The following is a 17,435-nucleotide window of genomic DNA, read 5'->3' as shown; positions in this document are numbered from 1 at the left end:
GGATTTACCCCTAGAAGGTATTAGGTATTAGCGCTTCATCACCTCCCAATGTTCTCTTTAATGTTGTCTGTATTAACCATAAATGCTAAGGCCATGTGCACACGTTGCGGATTTTTACCACGGATCTGCAGCAGTTTCCCATGCAGTTTACAGTAAGTGTGTTTAAAAACTAAGCTTAATTGTCTTTAAAGGCTGACCCAGCCTGAGTATTCAGGTATTAGTAGGGCAGGCTGCTACCATGTGCTTTCTAGTTGTTAGGCTACACTTCCAACTTGGCTCTGCACCAGCCACCTGTCTGGTTAGTAGCGCTATCCACTATTCAGCTACTACTACTAGTGATGAGCGAGTATTCTCGTTACTCAAGATCACCCGAGCATGCTCAGGAAATCTCGAGTAACGAGTATACTCGCTCATCACTAACTACTACCAACTCAACCCTTATGTTTCTGATGATCTCCATGCCCTCAACTGTGCTGAATCAAGGCATCGACCAACCTACTCTTATCTGCTATTCCTGTGCCTGATGACCTATTCAACCCTGCTATTCCTGTGTGCTACCCACATTCCTGCAACAAGATGCCTGATGACCTACTCAACTCTGCTATTCCTGTGTGCTACCCACATTCCTGCAACAAGATGCCTGATGACCTACTCAACTCTGCTATTCCTGTGTGCTGCTCCCATATTCAGCTGAATCTACTACTCCAAGCTCTGATGATCCACCTGTATATCCAGCTCTAGAAAAATGTATATTTAGCCAGCAGAATGAAAAAAAAAAATAGAGTCCTCTTCAGATGTCTTATTTGATGCATTATTCCTGTGACCTTTTGTGTATAAATATGTGACCCTTTAGATATTGTGCTAAACTATGCCTGGTGAAGAGACCTGAGCAGTCTGGAAAGCTGGCTAGAAGTCTTCACCTTGTCAGTTAGCCAGTAAAGCGTAATCATTGTTTTAATAGTTCACATAAAAATAAGCAACTTTGCAAATAAATCTTATCACAGAAATCTGCTTCTTTCACTTTCTGGAATGATCTTTCACTGTCAATTCCGGAGTAATATCCCATTACTGAGATAGGAAATGACAATTGGTTCTTATAAGATTTCATGAAGGGAGGACACTGACCACTTAATTTTTAATCTACGTTCACATTTGCGGTCGGCGCCGCAGCGTCGGGCGCCGCAGTGTCGCCGCATGCGTCATGCGCCCCTATATTTAACATGGGGGCGCATGGACATGCGTCGCACTTGCGTTTTGCGCCGCATGCGTCCCTGCGGCGCCCGCGTCCGGGCGCAGAGGACGCAGCAAGTTGCATTTTTGCTGCGTCCAAAATCAATGAAAAAAAGGACGCATGCGGCGCAAAACGCAGCGTTGTGCATGCGTTTTGCTGCGTTTTTGTTTGCGTTGTGCGTTGCGGCGCCGACGCTGCGGCGCACAACGCAAATGTGAACGTAGCCTTAGAAGGTATCAAGGACTGAGGACACTCAGCAACATTTCTATTTTTCGCTGACGGGATATTGTCTGCACTTCTATTATCTTGTCTGCTTGTAGAACAATATTTGTTCTTGGAGATAAAGGATTTTACTGTATCACCAGCAAAAAAAGAATGTGTTCAACATTAACAAGATCAAAGACAGAAGGCTTCTTGTGTTACCTACAAGCGTAGTCAATGCTGTCTGCACAATTCTCATAACTGATACAGAACTAACCCTTCTCCCCCATAAGGCGCTGTTCACATCTCATTATGATTTGTTTGGCCAATGTGCTGGAACAACTACTGACTAAATACAAATACTGACAAATCCAAACCTTTCCATTGGTGTTTTATTCATCAGTTTCATAAATCAATAGTACACATGAAAGTAAGCAACATATTTCATATCAGAGAAATCTGCTTCTTTCTCCGGGACCGTGAGTGCTGACACCACTGTAATGGCGCCAGCATGGGAGGTGAGTATAGGGGTTTTTTATTTTAGCAGGGCCAAACATTTAGATCTAGAAGGAGTTGTCCTAGTAGTGGACAACCCCTTTAAGGCCCCAAACACATTAGATAAAAGTTGTATCACAGACAGGCACAGTGTGGTGAGCTCACAAACAGCTATTCATATCCCAGCTTCCAGGACTTCTGTGATATAGGGGTTCCCCATCGTTACATCTTAGGCTACGCTCACATTTGCGTTGTTGTGTGTTGCGTCGGCATTGTTTTGTGACGCATGCGTCCTTTTTTTGCATGATTTTGGAAGCAAAAAAAATGCAACTTGCTGCGTCCTCTGCGCCCTGACGCGTGCGCCCAAAGAGACGCATGCGTCACAAAACGCAACACACATGTTAAATATAGGGGCGCATGACGCATGCGGCGATGCTGCAGCGCCCGACGCTGCGGCGCACAACGCAAATGTGAACGTAGCCTAAGGCTACTTTCACACTAGCGTTAACTGCAATACGTCGCAAATGCGTCGTTTTTGCGAAACGCCGCATCCAGCAAAAGTTTTTGCTGGATACGTTTTTTCGTCATAGAGTAACATTAGCGACGCATTTGCGACGCATTGCCAAACGGTGAATCCGTTTTGCGACGCTTGGGCGTATGGTAGCGGACCGTCGGGAGAAAAAAACGCTACATGTAACGTTTTTTGCTCCCGACGGTCCGCTTTTTCCGACCGCGCATGCGCGACCGGAACTCCGCCCCCACCTCCCCGCACTTCCCCGCACCTCACAATGGGGCAGCGGATGCGTGGGAAAAATGCATCCGCTGCCCCCGTTGTGCGGCGGGGACAACGCTAGCGTCGGGGACCTCGGCCCGACGCACGGCGACGGGCCGAGCCCGACGCTAGTGTGAAAGTAGCCTAAGTTGTCAAGTTTTGAGTTGCATTTCTCTTCTTCTGTTTATGTGATGCCTTCTGGGGCGACTTCAGAAGGAACTGCAAGTTCTCCTGAAAGTTTGAGGACAGGTAATTTGACATAGTTGCAGGAAACAATCCTGGAGACAAAATGTTCATCAATGAAGTAAAGGAAAAAGAAGACACAAAGTTTCCAAAACAAGAGGAGAGGTGTTAGTCTCTCCATGGAGACAGGACAAGTTTCTGAGTAACTTGCAAATCGGGTTAATGGAGGAACAAGTCGCACTGCCAGTACAAGCTATTACTTCCAGCTACTACAGAAACATGGTAGATAAGGGGGTGATCTGTGATAGTGTTACAAACGCACAATGGGAACCATTAAACTGGTTGTCTGGGAAACAGCTTTACCCAGAATTAGCGCTTCTCTTGCCTATGGGCTGTATCTGGTATTGCAGCTCATCTCTATACAAGTAAATAGAAAATACCAGACACTGACTATGACATTAGTGGCGCTGCTTCTGTAAATGAAGGAGACATTTATTTTTTTTCTAATTCTAGACAACCTCTTTAATAAATACAACAACCACTGATGCATGTCATTTGCAAAGCTCCGTACGGAAATAAGCCCCGCAAAAGACATAAAGGATAACAGGGAAACTCCACTCATGTATAAATCTTATAGAAAAACTACGGAGTATAAATGCCCAATGAATCATACGTAAAAAAATAGCAAATTTTATTAAACATAATCAAATCACATATGTTACAAGCATAACAGACAAAGTGTACGTATAATGCATGTGCGGCGGACAAATCACACTACAGGTATCACCTGGGGTATAAGGAAGGCAAACACAACTACCTACTCTGGGTCTGTTAATACTTCAAGGGAGCATGATAAATAGTTTAAAGTGCATAGTGCTACCTACAACACAGCATGTGCCAGTCATTTCATTAGTATCACTGCTCCAAAAACCCACAGTATGGATAAATACTAGTCAAATATCGTTGCCAATCTTACCCCAATATCATAGGTGTCAGTGTGTGTCCGGCGGCCCCGACGCGCGTTTCGCGTGAGCTTCCTCGGGGGGACGTAATTATGTGTCTAACATGGGCTGCATTTTAAGGACCCCTTACAGCTGTGGCGGCCATAGCGTATCTTGATTGGCGCATGCGCACCGTAACCTCCAGGACGCCGATACCATCATCCCCGGCGCTCACGGCGCTAAGAACAGGCAGAGGAAAAATCCTCAGGACGTCATTTCCTGTTCCGCCGTTGGGGAGCGCAGGTGGATGCTGGTCGGCAAGCCAGAGCGCGGCGCGCATGCGCACATACACCAGCGGCCATTTTACCCATGGGAAGAACTAAGGGCAGCTAAGACACGTAACATATCATTATTTAAGGCAGTGAAAATCTGAAGTGACCGTGCCAAGTAAACAATAAACAGAAGAAAAGAAAAGAAAAGGGAAACACTAAAACAGAGTGAGGAATTGATGCAACTAACTACTATAATAGGAGTTAATATCCACATAATTGATATATAAATATAAAGTGCATAGCTATGTGACTATTCATAAATATTTTCTATGAATTTTTTTATGAATATAAAGTGCATTAATTAGTGGCTTTTCTTACATATCACAAAATATATGCTACAGGGCTATACCAAACCACAGATTATTAATGTGTATAATCTCATTGTGCCAACTGAAACCATGATGTGAGCGGAGCAAGGCTATCCACAAACTCCACCAATATAGTAAGGAGTGTGTAGCAGGGGACGAACCCCAAATTGTTCATATGTTATTACAATAGCACCGCTCACATCATGGTCCATTGCTCACACCAACACTAATAACGACCCTATAAGGGAACAAAAGGAAAAATTATGAATATAATAAGCCAAACAAAATAATGATGCGGGTCTTAGCCCAAATTCTGCTACCATCCAATGTTCATAGTTAATTCTTGGAATATATAAGTCTACAGTCCGTAACTCATAATATTCCCTTTCGATGTATACATTCTCCAGGAGATACAGCTGTCCGGATGTCCAGATGTCCAATACAAGCCCAGATGAACAGACAATCAAGATGGATACAGGCATTACAGGTACTAATATGCTTATCCATCTACCTCTTTAATAAAGTAACATTCATTTGAGTCTGATAAAAACTACTCCCAGCATCTCTTTACCATTTTTAGGCCGGGGTCACACTAGACCGTAATACGGACGAGTGCTATGCGCTAAAAAATCGCATAGCACTCGGCCCAATGTTAATCTATGGTGCAGCTCCCATCATCCGATATTTTCTCCACCGTATTTCGGATCCGAGGGAACTCGCAGTATGCTGCGATTGTCAGCGTATCTCGGCCGAGACTCGCCAATGAAAGTCTATGGGGGCGAGAATAAATCGGATTACACACGGACCATGCGTGTGCATTGCGAGAAATACGCAGCGGTGTTCTCTAGAAAAGCCGGTAATTCAATTGCCGGCTTTGCATTTCTCCTTCACAAACCCGACAGGATATGAGACATGGTTTACATACAGTAAACCATCTCATATCCCCTTTTTTTTTGCATATTCCACACTACTAATGTTAGTAGTGTGTATGTGCAAAATTTGGCCGCTGTAGCTGCTCAAATAAAGGGTTAAATGGCGGAAAAAATTGGCGTGGGCTCCCGCGCAATTTTCTCCGCCAGAATGGTAAAGCCAGTGACTGAGGGCAGATATTAATAGCCAGGAGAGGGTCCATGGTTATTGGCCCCCCCGTGGCTAAAAACATCTGCCCCCAGCCACCCCAGAAAAGGCACATCTGGAAGATGCCCCTATTCTGGCACTTGGCCACTCTCTTCCCACTCCCTGTAGCGGTGGGCTATGGGGTAATGAAGGGTTAATGTCATATTGCTATTGTAAGGTGACATTAAGCCAGATTAATAATGGAGAGGCGTCAATTATGACACCTATCCATTATTAATCCAATTGTGTGAAAGGGTTAAAACACACACACACACATGATTAAAACTTATTTTAATGAAATAAACACACAGGTTGTTTTAGTATTTTATTGTTCTCTCAATCCAGCTGCAGACCCTCGCTTGGCAAAATAATAAACGCACAAGATACATACCCTCAGATGAACCGTCACGTCCCACGAGGTAATCCATCTGAAGGGGTTAATTATTTTACAGCCATGAGCTGTGCTAATGCACTCGCTCGTGGTTGTAATCCCCGGGGAATGAATTAAATCTGAGTGATCTGTACTTACATTGAGTTGCGGTGATGCGCCCTCTGGTGGATGAACTCATATGAACTCGAGCGTGGGAACTTTTCCAAGGCTGCAGTTCATGAGAACATCCACCAGAGGGTGCATCACTGCAACTCAATGTAAGTACAGATCACTCAGATTTCATTCATTCCCCGGGGATTACAACCACGAGCGAGTGCATTAGCACAGCTCATGGCTGTAAAATAATTAACCCCTTCAGATGGATTACCTCGTGGGACGTGACGGTTCATCTGAGGGTATGTATCTTGTGCGTTTATTATTTTGCCAAGCGAGGGTCTGCAGCTGGATTGAGAGAACAATAAAATACTAAAACAACCTGTGTGTTTATTTCATTAAAATAAGTTTTAATAATGTGTGTGTGTTTTTTAACCCTTTCACACAATTGGATTAATAATGGATAGGTGTCATAATTGACGCCTCTCCATTATTAATCTGGCTTAATGTCACCTTACAATAGCAAGGTGGCATTAACCCTTCATTACCCCATAGCCCACCGCTACAGGGAGTGGGAAGAGAGTGGCCAAGTGCCAGAATAGGCGCATCTTCCAGATGTGCCTTTTCTGGGGTGGCTGGGGGCAGATGTTTTTAGCCACGGGGGGGGGGGGGACAATAACCATGGACCCTCTCCTGGCTATTAATATCTGCCCTCAGTCACTGGCTTTACCATTCTGGCGGAGAAAATTGCGCGGGAGCCCACGCCAATTTTTTCCGCCATTTAACCCTTTATTTGAGCAGCTACAGCGGCCAAATTTTGCACATACACACTACTAACATTAGTAGTGTGGAATATGCAAAAAAAAGGGGATATGAGATGGTTTACTGTATGTAAACCATGTCTCATATCCTGTTGGGTTTAGGCAGGAGAAATGAAAAGCCGGCAATTGAATTACCGGCTTTTCACAGATATCGCGCTGAATGAAATATAAATACAGAATATATATATATATGTGTCTCAATGACATATATATATATATATATATATATATATATATATATATATATATACTGTACATATGTTTTCCCGAACATTTGAGCACATAAATCCATTAGATGTCGGTTTTGCAAGCCTGCGAGAAAATCTCGCAGTACGGATGCCATACGGATTACATACGGAGGATGCCATGCGCAAAATACGCTGACATACCCTGCCTACGGATGACATACGGACCACTATTTTGGGGACATTTCTGCGTATTACGGCCGTAAAATACGGACCGATTTTTTATACGTTGTGTGTGTCCCCGGCCTTAAAGTCATACTGGGAGTTGTAGTTTCATGCGATTCAAATGTATATGGGGCTGACCTGACATTACAATTGATGTACAATGTACTGATGGTGGTTCAGGTGATGTATTCATGTACTGATGTCTGCTTGTGTTTGTGCACGTCTGTGTCTAGGTCTGTGTATCTGGAATTATATGTATTTTTGTAAGATATATGTATGTAATAGTGTATTGTGGGGTGTAAAAACCATTCATATGTTTTGGGACATTTATTAAATCTATAAATGCTCTTTCACATAGGGAATTACATTTGTCTTTCCACATTTAGGAACAGACAAGTGAAATTAATCCCTTTGCACACCTTGACATAACTACAGTTTGTCACTATAGGGATGTGCTTGTATGGAACGGGAGCAGGAGATGAGCCTGCTCCATACCGTGCAGATGTCGGCTGTGATACATAGTGTCACGCTGTGACAGTCTGCGATAAGGAAGGGTGGCCTCAAACTGTCCCTGGAATTGGGACCCTAACTATCCCTGTCCCGGGCGGTACTCTTGAAGGTAGAGAGTCCCGAGTCTTCAGCCTTACTATACTCCTGTTAAACCCTGATCTGTCCCCTCCTCCACTCCATGAGGCATTGGACAGAAATGTAATGTAAACAAGACACAAAAACAAAACAGGGATAACAGAAAGGCCATGTGCACACGTTCAGGATTTTTCGCGTTTTTTTCGCTATAAAAACGTGATAAAAACGCGAAAAAAACGCTAACATATGCCTCCCATTATTTACAATGTATTCCGCATTTTTTGTGCAAATGTTGCGATTTTTTCCGCGAAAAAATCGCATCGCGGAAAAAAAAGCAACATGTTCATTAAAAATGCGGAATTGCGGGGATTCCGCACACCTAGGAGTCCATTGATCTGCTTACTTCCCGCACGGGGCTGTGCACACCATGCGGGAAGTAAACAGATTATATGCGGTTGGTACCCAGGGTGGAGGAGAGGAGACTCTCCTCCACGGACTGGGCACCATATAATTGGTAAAAAATAAAAGAATTAAAATAAAAAATAGTCCTATACTCACCCTCGATGTCTTCCCGCCTCACCGCTGCATGCTGCCGCTTCGGTTCCTATAGCTGCTGTGCGGTGAAGGACCTGTGATGACGTCACTGTCTTGTGATTGGTCGTGAGCGGTCATGTGACCGCTCACGTGACCACTCACATGACCGCGACGTCATGGAAGGTCCTGCGCGCACAGCAGCTATAGGAAGAGGAACGGACGCCGCTGATGAGATGTCTGCAGGTGAGTATAAGCATTTTTTTTATTTTTTTTATTATTTTTAAACATTCTATCTTTTACTATAGATGCTGCATAAGCTGCATCTATAGTAAAAAGTTGGTCACACTTGTCAAACAGTATGTTTGACAAGTGTGACCAACCTGTCAGTCAGTTTTCCAAGCGATGCTACAGATCGCTTGGAAAACTTTAGCATTCTGCAAGCTAATTACACTTGCAGAATGCTAAAAAAAAAACGCAAAAAAAACGCAAAAAAAAAATGCGGATTTCTTGCAGAAAATTTCCGGTTTTCTTCAGGAAATTTCTGCAAGAAATCCTGAACGTGTGCACATGGCCAAAACCTCTATTATACAAAAGATCTAACCAACAATAGGGACAAGGATAGAGACAGGGAGGAATAAACTAAATAGGATAGGAACATGGACCAGGAGATAAACAACAGGGAGGAATAAACTAAATAGAATAGGAACATGGACCAGGAGATAAACACACACGTACTACAGCAAAGCAAAGATCACTACTACAACAACTCTATTCCAACCACTTAGCTTTAGCACACAGCACAGGAAGATGAATCTCCCACCGGCAGGGACAAGAAGGTCTGACCAGTTTTTATAGGAAGAGGTAATGACCAGATCAGAAGCAGCTGAAATGGAGCTGCATGTTTCTGACCAGCATAGAAAGGGCCGTTAACTTCTTCAGCACCAGAGGAAACTAAATCCATTTAATATGGGACACAAATATCACTATCTCTAAAGAAGACCTGCGATTATTTACCCAATGTGATTCTCTAACTCCAGGTCTTCCCAGAAGATGTAACACCCTTGTGACACCTAGTTAGGGAATACAACAACTACAATTACTAAAATCACTTTATCAGTTTTAAAGGAGTTTGCCTGAAATTAGAAAAAGTTTTTGTCCCCTGATTCAGCGACGCTCCTGTCCATGGGCTGCGTTTGGTATTGCAGCTCTGGGTAATTTAAGGAAATAAGGCTGAATTGCAATACCAAGTACAGCCCATGGATGCAAGCGGCGCTCTATCAGATTAAAAGCAGATTCATTTATTTATTTTTTTTACTCCATACAATTCTCTTGATAAATGCACCTAGCATCTTTGAGATGGTAAATTAAAACACAATGTGCAGGACAAAGCTGCAGCTAGGCTGATAACATGATATTCTATGGGCACAGAACAATCGTATTAACGAACATTCCGTGCACATAGAATGTTTGTCGACCTGTCTAAACAGGCCAGGAAACAAGCGCAGTAGGCTTGAATATAGCTGATCATTTAGTGGGCTGGATCGGCCCATGTAAAAGAGACTTAAGTTGAGCCTGATCCTACACCAGATTTCTAAACATTTCTAAATTTGCGTCCGTAAAAAAAAAACAAAAAAAAAAACACCTCACCTAAACTCCCCTGATATATAGAAACAGCTATTCAGTTGCATATATGCAGAGTCCAAAGTGCAGTATTTGGGCCTAATTGTGAGTCTAGGGTTCTAAATGATGGCGTCCTGTCTGATGACCTTTGAACACAAATTACCGATGCTGTTTACTCTAAAGATTCCTTTGGTTTACTATAATCGCTCACAATATTCACCAAGATACAGCACAACACACTGCTATGCTGCTGCATATGTTTCAGTCTATGCACACTGCTCTTAAAAAAAAGCACTGGTTTAGAAAAAAAAAGGATGTTATAGGCCCAAAGCCTGAGACTGCACAACTGGGAGATCCAGATTACATACTCTTATTTGGTTGTACAGAAACGGGGTAAGACAACAGTGACCAGGGGTGAAACTAGGGGGGGAAGAGGGGCACTTGCTCTGGGGTGTAGCCAGCAGGGGAATGTCGTGAGGCTGCCTCTTGTGGTGGTCCAAGGTGCCGGCCTTTCTCTGCCCCCAGAAGTAGGTTTTGAAGGTTCTCCAAGCCTGCGATAAAGGCGATGTACAGCAGTAGGATGAGATCACCTTATCACGCTCTTAATGTCACTCCAGAGGAGTAGAAGATGGCAGTAAGGGAAGTGCACAAATTGAGCCGAAGAAGCAGATAACTTTTATTGGGGGCTAGAGTGAGGGGGTAATGTATCGAGACTGGGCAGTACGGTGGTCAGTGTGGAGGACAGTATAGAGAGGGGCAGTGTGGGAGGAAAGTGTGAGGGCACAGTATAGTGGGAAAAGGGGGGGAAATGGAGCACTATAGGTGTGTGTCAGACTATATGGGTGTGTGCGTATAGGGGGCACAGGATAAATACTGGGCAGTGTGAGGAGACAGTATAGGGAGGGGGCAGCAAGGGAAGCCTGTGGAGGACAATATAGAGAAGGGACAGTGTGAGAATGGGACTGGGCAGTGTGGTGGGTGAATAGTGTGACGGACAGTATAGGCGGTGTGTGTCTGTGTGTGAGGGGGCACAGTATAAGTGACTGGATGTCACTGATGACGTTTTGTTTCCGGGATGGGGCAGAGGCTGCAGCATTGACCGCAGTCACTGCCCCCTGATGACGTCCCATTTGAGCATCCTAGCATGCACTGGGCGTTCTCAAACGAAATGTCATCAAAGAGGAAGTAAAAAAGAATAATAGAGAGAGTGGTAGGGACTTTTTTTTATTAAAGAGTATTCGAAAAGTGAATAGATTTATTAAATAGATAGGATTGAAATAGTTTTTAACAACCCTTTAAAGATATCATAAATACAAATGTAGCAAGGAGCACTAAATATAAAATTAAGCACTGTAACAAGCCAAATTCTAACAGCGGGTAGTATACTCACTGTCAGGATTTGGCTCAGCTTGCCGTCTCCAGCGGTCATCACGTGACCACTCATATGCATTTTTCATACTTAGGTTCTGTGTACACAATGTCTTTTTGCAGATTCTGTCTGAGAAAGGGCTAGAAACCGCTATAAAGTGCGAACATAGTGCACAGCAATATAAAAATGACTTGTGCACATGCTCAGTCTTTTGTCATTTCTTTTAACCGCTTTAGGCTTCGAAACCCGGAAAGTGGTTAAGAAAAGTAGCACGTTTATTTTTGGGTGGCGTTCCTTGGACGTTTCTAACGATTTAATGTTCAAGCTGCAAAAAAAGGTACTGGCGCTCAGAGCCACCACAAAAATAACAAAAGAAAAGCCAACAAAGACGTTTCAGGAAAAACACCGCTGGAGTTTGAGCACATTCCCTTACGGTCACTTAGTGAAGGGGGGGGGTTTAGTAATTCACTGAACATTGAAAGAATTATAAAGTACAGCTCATCAGCCCTTGACTGTAAGTGAGCAAATCATATACGAGCGGTCACATGCAGGGGCGTAATGACTGTGGGAGCTGAGGTCGTCATCGGGCCTGTGCGGGTGAGGTGCCCACCGATGTCCGCACAAACTTTAACTGGATGTGTGTCAGCTGAAGTGTATTGCGGTGCACAGACCCATCGGGTCCATGCATGGCAATACAGGTCGCCAATCAAAGGCCAGCAGCTAACGTCGGCGTGCATGTGACTGGGGGCTCATGGCAAGTGACTGGGGGCCCATGGCCTGTGCTGAGATAATCTTATACATGTTCCCCTGCTCTGTACTGTGTAGTGGCTGTGTCTGACCGTGCAGGAACATGGCCTGATCATACCACATCTCCTGGGCAGGGAAGGAAGCAAAAGAGAGTATAGAGACAGGACAGCACAGGATCACAGTTGATTTAATCTTTGAGGTAAACTGCTTAAAACAGGCAGTGAAATGTTTTGGCTCACAAAAAAAATCAGCTGCAATTTCTGCAGGAATGACTGTCCACTGTCCAAGTCTGTGGTATGATCTGACTATATTCCTGCACGGTCAGACACAGTCATTACACAGTACACAGCAGGGGCACATTTCTAAGATTATCTCAGCTCAGGAACATTTTTTTAAACACATCCAATTGTGGAACGTATTATTTTTCAAATATCTCTTTCTTGACCAGCCGCCAACCTCCAGTCACTGACTTACAGGTCAACTTGTCTGAGTGACCCTCTTCCCCGTCCGAGAGCTAATGCGTACGTCACTGTCACGCGGGTGCTGGGTAGACTACAGCTGATTACTCGGGCCCCTGCGATATCCCTCAGACTAGGGAAAACCCTGTCTGTCCCTCTCCCAGAATTTACACTGATGGTGTGCTTGTCTGGGCCGCCAGGCCTGACCCTGACTCCTGTTTCAGTCCTATGCTGAAACCTCCACCCGCCTCCCAGTGATAAGACCACATACCAACCCCTACAGAAAGCACAGACAGGGAAAACTAAAAAACGCACCACGCCGCAGACACACAGGAAAACACTATAATGTGCACAGGGCAAAACATATACAAATATAGGAAGGAGAAATATAACGAAGGATAATACACCACCAGATACGATATTTCTTCTCCTAGACCACCACTCCAGACCGAGATCACCAGGCACAAGACACAAGCTATAATCGGCGACGCCCAAAGTCCAGAATGACTATTTAAAGGCCACGGGCGTGACCCAACCTCCAACCCGATTACCAGCTAGATTAACCCCGGCATATCTGGATAAAGTCTAGCCGGCGCCACTGAGCGTATAGTGGACGAATGTGGAATTACCGCTGTCTGTCGGATGCCCTAGTGTGAATAGCGTTCGACATGACAGTCACTCCTTATGGGATTCACATGCACAGATCGATAGTCCGATTCCAGCAACATCCTCAGGAACTTACAGCTTATGTGCCACCCCAGGGATGATGGCGCGTGCATGAGATCCTGGGCAGGGGAAACGGACCGGTCAGTGATGGGACTAGTCAATGTCCTGGGGCAAACTCCCCTATGGGGTTGAAGTAAAATGCTGTCGGACTAGAGCTAAATCATTAGCATATGGCGGGAAAACCAGAAAAAAAGTTTTTTGCTTCACACTTATCCACATTTGCGTCAGACATCAAGTATGTGGTAGGAATGAAGGATTAGGACCGTATAATATATTGGTGGTAGTTTGGGAGGTTTCAGGCAAGATTGCAGAAAATAGTGTGAAAAAAAATCTTTAATCATAGAATTAAAACATAGTTTCACTATCTGTTAGAATTATCTCTATTCTAAACAATGTATATATATATATATATATATATATATATATATATATATATATATATATATATATATATATATGTCGGTGGAGAAGAAGGAACGCACTCACGGGACGTCCGATGCAGGTAACTTTATTGTTGTATGAAAAACATCTTCACAACCGGGGGTGCTATACAAGGAGTGCGGCAAAGCTAGACAACAGCTGTTCCGCGCCTGGCTGGCGCTTCAACTGACCTGTTGAAGCGCCAGCCAGGCGCGAAACAGCTGTTGTCTAGCTTTGCCGCACTCCTTGTATAGCACCCCCTGTTGTGAAGATGTTTTTCATACAATAAAGTTACCTGCATCGGACGTCCCGTGAGTGCGTTCCTTCTTCTCCACCGACATCTACAGCTGCATCTTTTCTACGGAACTTCGCACCCAGGACTGGATGCTTTGGCCATCAGCGCGTAGGTGAGTGGTTCCCACTACATCTCTCTCCTACTGTTGGTGCGGTCCGATTTTCTTCTTATATAGATATATAGATATAGATATAGATTTTAAATAAAATGTGTGAATAGCAACATTTTCGAGACATCCTCTTGGTGGCACTCTAAGACCGGCCAATGGTATGAATGGTATACACACTGCATGAATCTTTTTTTTTACTTAAGTTGTCTCACTCTGCTTTCTATCTGGGAATCCGCTCCTGGCACAAGTTAAGGAACGACTTTTGTAAGCTGAAGTGCTCTTACATCATTCTCGTGTAACCAAAGAACAACGTATTCCATTAAGTACAATGAGAAACACTTTTTACATCCCCATGGCTGGAGGTACTTCTCACTATAAATCTAAAATGCATCGAAAGTGAAAGAGGACATGTAAGGAAATATGAGAAAGATGTCCCCAATCTTATCCCATTGGAAGTACAATTGGTGATTGTCTGCAGTTTTTTCTGTTTGGAGTGTTTTGCGCCTTCTCATTGGTGAGGCACATGGTGTCTGAGCTCTACGAACCATCAATGCTCATGGTGACACATATACATGCGTATACCATGTCTAAGCACTTCTTATACTAGATGGCTAAATATTCTAACAAAAAACAAAATCTGTGCAGAAACTGGATCTGTGCAGAAAATGTATGTGCCACAAATGAGATACCATAGAGACAGGGCATAACTATGTAATGCAGGTGACCGGATGCAACGCACAGAGGACACGAGGCAAGAACAGTCAGTGAACGGTGTAATTTACAGTTATGAGACTATTGGTGATATTAAACAATGCAAATCAACAATGAACCATATAACGATGCAATTGTAATAACAATGAAAGCGTTTTGGTATATAACACTACTGTTCTCTTTATTAGGAAGTTACAACTATTCATGGGAGTTACCACGTAAGTTCCTCCTGAAATTCTGGCCCTACCGGAGGTAACCGGGTTTTTCTGTTAGGCCGCAAGTCTTTCTGACCAAGTCTAGTAAAACGCATTGAGCCTCCCACTTACCAACTGGCCCCTTCCCCACCTGAGGTCGTAGCCCAGGCCAGCCCCAGTACCGAATTTTATAACCAGAAGTGACAGCCCTGCACACTTGCGCTGTCCCTCTGCAACCGCAAGTGTGCTCCTCTGGTCACCATCTCCTCACGGGTCTTCGTTACTTGACTGTCGGCGGCAGGGCTGCCACCAGGAATTTCAGAGCCCCATACTGGCAAAATTTTCGGACCCCCTTGAGACTCCACCCAGGCTCCACCCCCTAGATCCGCCTCCACCCCTTAAACCTTCAACAGGCCCACCGCTCACTCCAGAAAAATCTACATTTCTGCACCATGTCCTCATCAATCATATGTTAATAGTTCCCATCGAAAACCAGATCACATACATAGCCAGCAACTTTTGTTTTGGCCAAAAAAAAATTTAAGTCACCACCATGACAAGGTAGACTCTTTTGGCCAGACCCTACTCTACTTTAACCTATTTAATATTTCTTAAAATGTCCAATACTCTTTTAAGAATATTTTTATTTATTTTTCATTTTTTTAAATGACCAATAATATCACATACAAGGGACAAAAACCATTACACCATGACCAGGCCACATATTACCATCACATAGTGACTGAATAATACCACATACAAGGAACAAATACCACCACACCATGACCAGACCACATATTACCACCACATAGCGACCGAATAATACCACATACAGGGGACAAATACTGCCACACCATGACCATATCACATATTACAACTACTACATAGTGACCGAATACTACAATACTGATCATTAATTAAAAAAAACCATCATACTAATATTTCCATAAGTACCATTATACACAGGAGCCCTGTACATAGTATACAGTGCCACTGTACAGGTAATACAGTGATCACCAGTGACTTTATACACAGGAGCTCTGTATATAGTGCATAGTGTACAGGTAATACAGTGATCACCAATGATATTATACATAGGAGCTCTGTATACAGTGTCAGGGTACAGGTAATACAGTGATCACCAGTTACATTATACACAGGAGCTCTGTATATAGTATATAGTGTACCGGTAACACAGGGATCACCAGTGACATTATACACAGGAGCGCTGTATATAGTATATAGGTAATACAGGTAATCATTCTGCCCCATGTGTCCTATTATTCTGCCCCATGATCCTGCCCCATATGACCCATGATCCTGCCCTGTCTCTCCCATGATCGTGCCCATCTCTCCCATGATCCTGCCCCATGTCTCCCATAAACCCGCCCCATCTCTCCCATGATCCCACCCCATCTCTCCAATGATCTTGCTCATCTCTCCCATGATCCTGACCATGTGTCCCATGATCCTGCCCCATCTCTCCCATGATCCTACCCCATCTGTCCCATGACACTGCACCATGTGTCACATGATCCCGCCCCATCTCTCCCATGATCCTGCCCCATCTGTCCCATGACACTGCCCCATCTCTCCCATGATCCTGCCCATGTATTCTATGATCCTGCCCCATCTGTCCCATTATTCTGTCCCATGATCCCGCCCCATCTGTCCCATGATCCTGCCCCATCTGTCCCATGACACTGCACCATGTGTCCCATGATCCTGCCCTAAGATCCTGTCTCTCCTGTCTCCATCCTGCTCCTTGTGTCCCATGAACCTGCCCCATGTGTCCCATGATCCTTTCTCATCAGTCTCTGTCCTGCCCCATGAATCTGCCCCATGTGTCCCACGATGCTCCCTCATCTTTATCCTGCCCCATCTGTCTCATGATCCTGTCTCATGATCCTATGATTCAGCCCCATGATCCTGTGCCATGTGTCTCCATCCTGCCCCATGTGTCCCATGATCCTGCCTTATCTGCCTTCACCCTGACCAATGTGTCCTATGATCCTGTCCCATGTGTCCCATGAGCTTACCCCATCTGTCCCATGACACTTCCCCCTCCTGTCCCATGATTGTGCCCCATGTGTCCCATGATCCTGCCCCATGAGTCTCCATCTACCCCATGTGTACCATGATGCTGTGGCTGCCTCATCTGTCTCTATCCTGCCCTATGTGTCCCATGATCCTTCCCAATATGTCTACATATTGTGGCTTGGCGCTTTCAGTAAAAATAAAAAACAAAAAATGTTCTCCTTACCTGGCCGCGGTCCAGCGGCATGGTCTCCCCCATCCATTTGAGGTGCATACAGGATGCCTGCCTGTGATTGGCAGGCGGCTTTTAACTATTGCCGTGTGGGCATGCACGTT

Source organism: Ranitomeya variabilis, chromosome 6 (genome assembly GCF_051348905.1).
Source record: "Ranitomeya variabilis isolate aRanVar5 chromosome 6, aRanVar5.hap1, whole genome shotgun sequence".
Classification (NCBI taxonomy): Eukaryota; Metazoa; Chordata; class Amphibia; order Anura; family Dendrobatidae; genus Ranitomeya; species Ranitomeya variabilis.
This window is presented reverse-complemented; position numbering follows the sequence as displayed.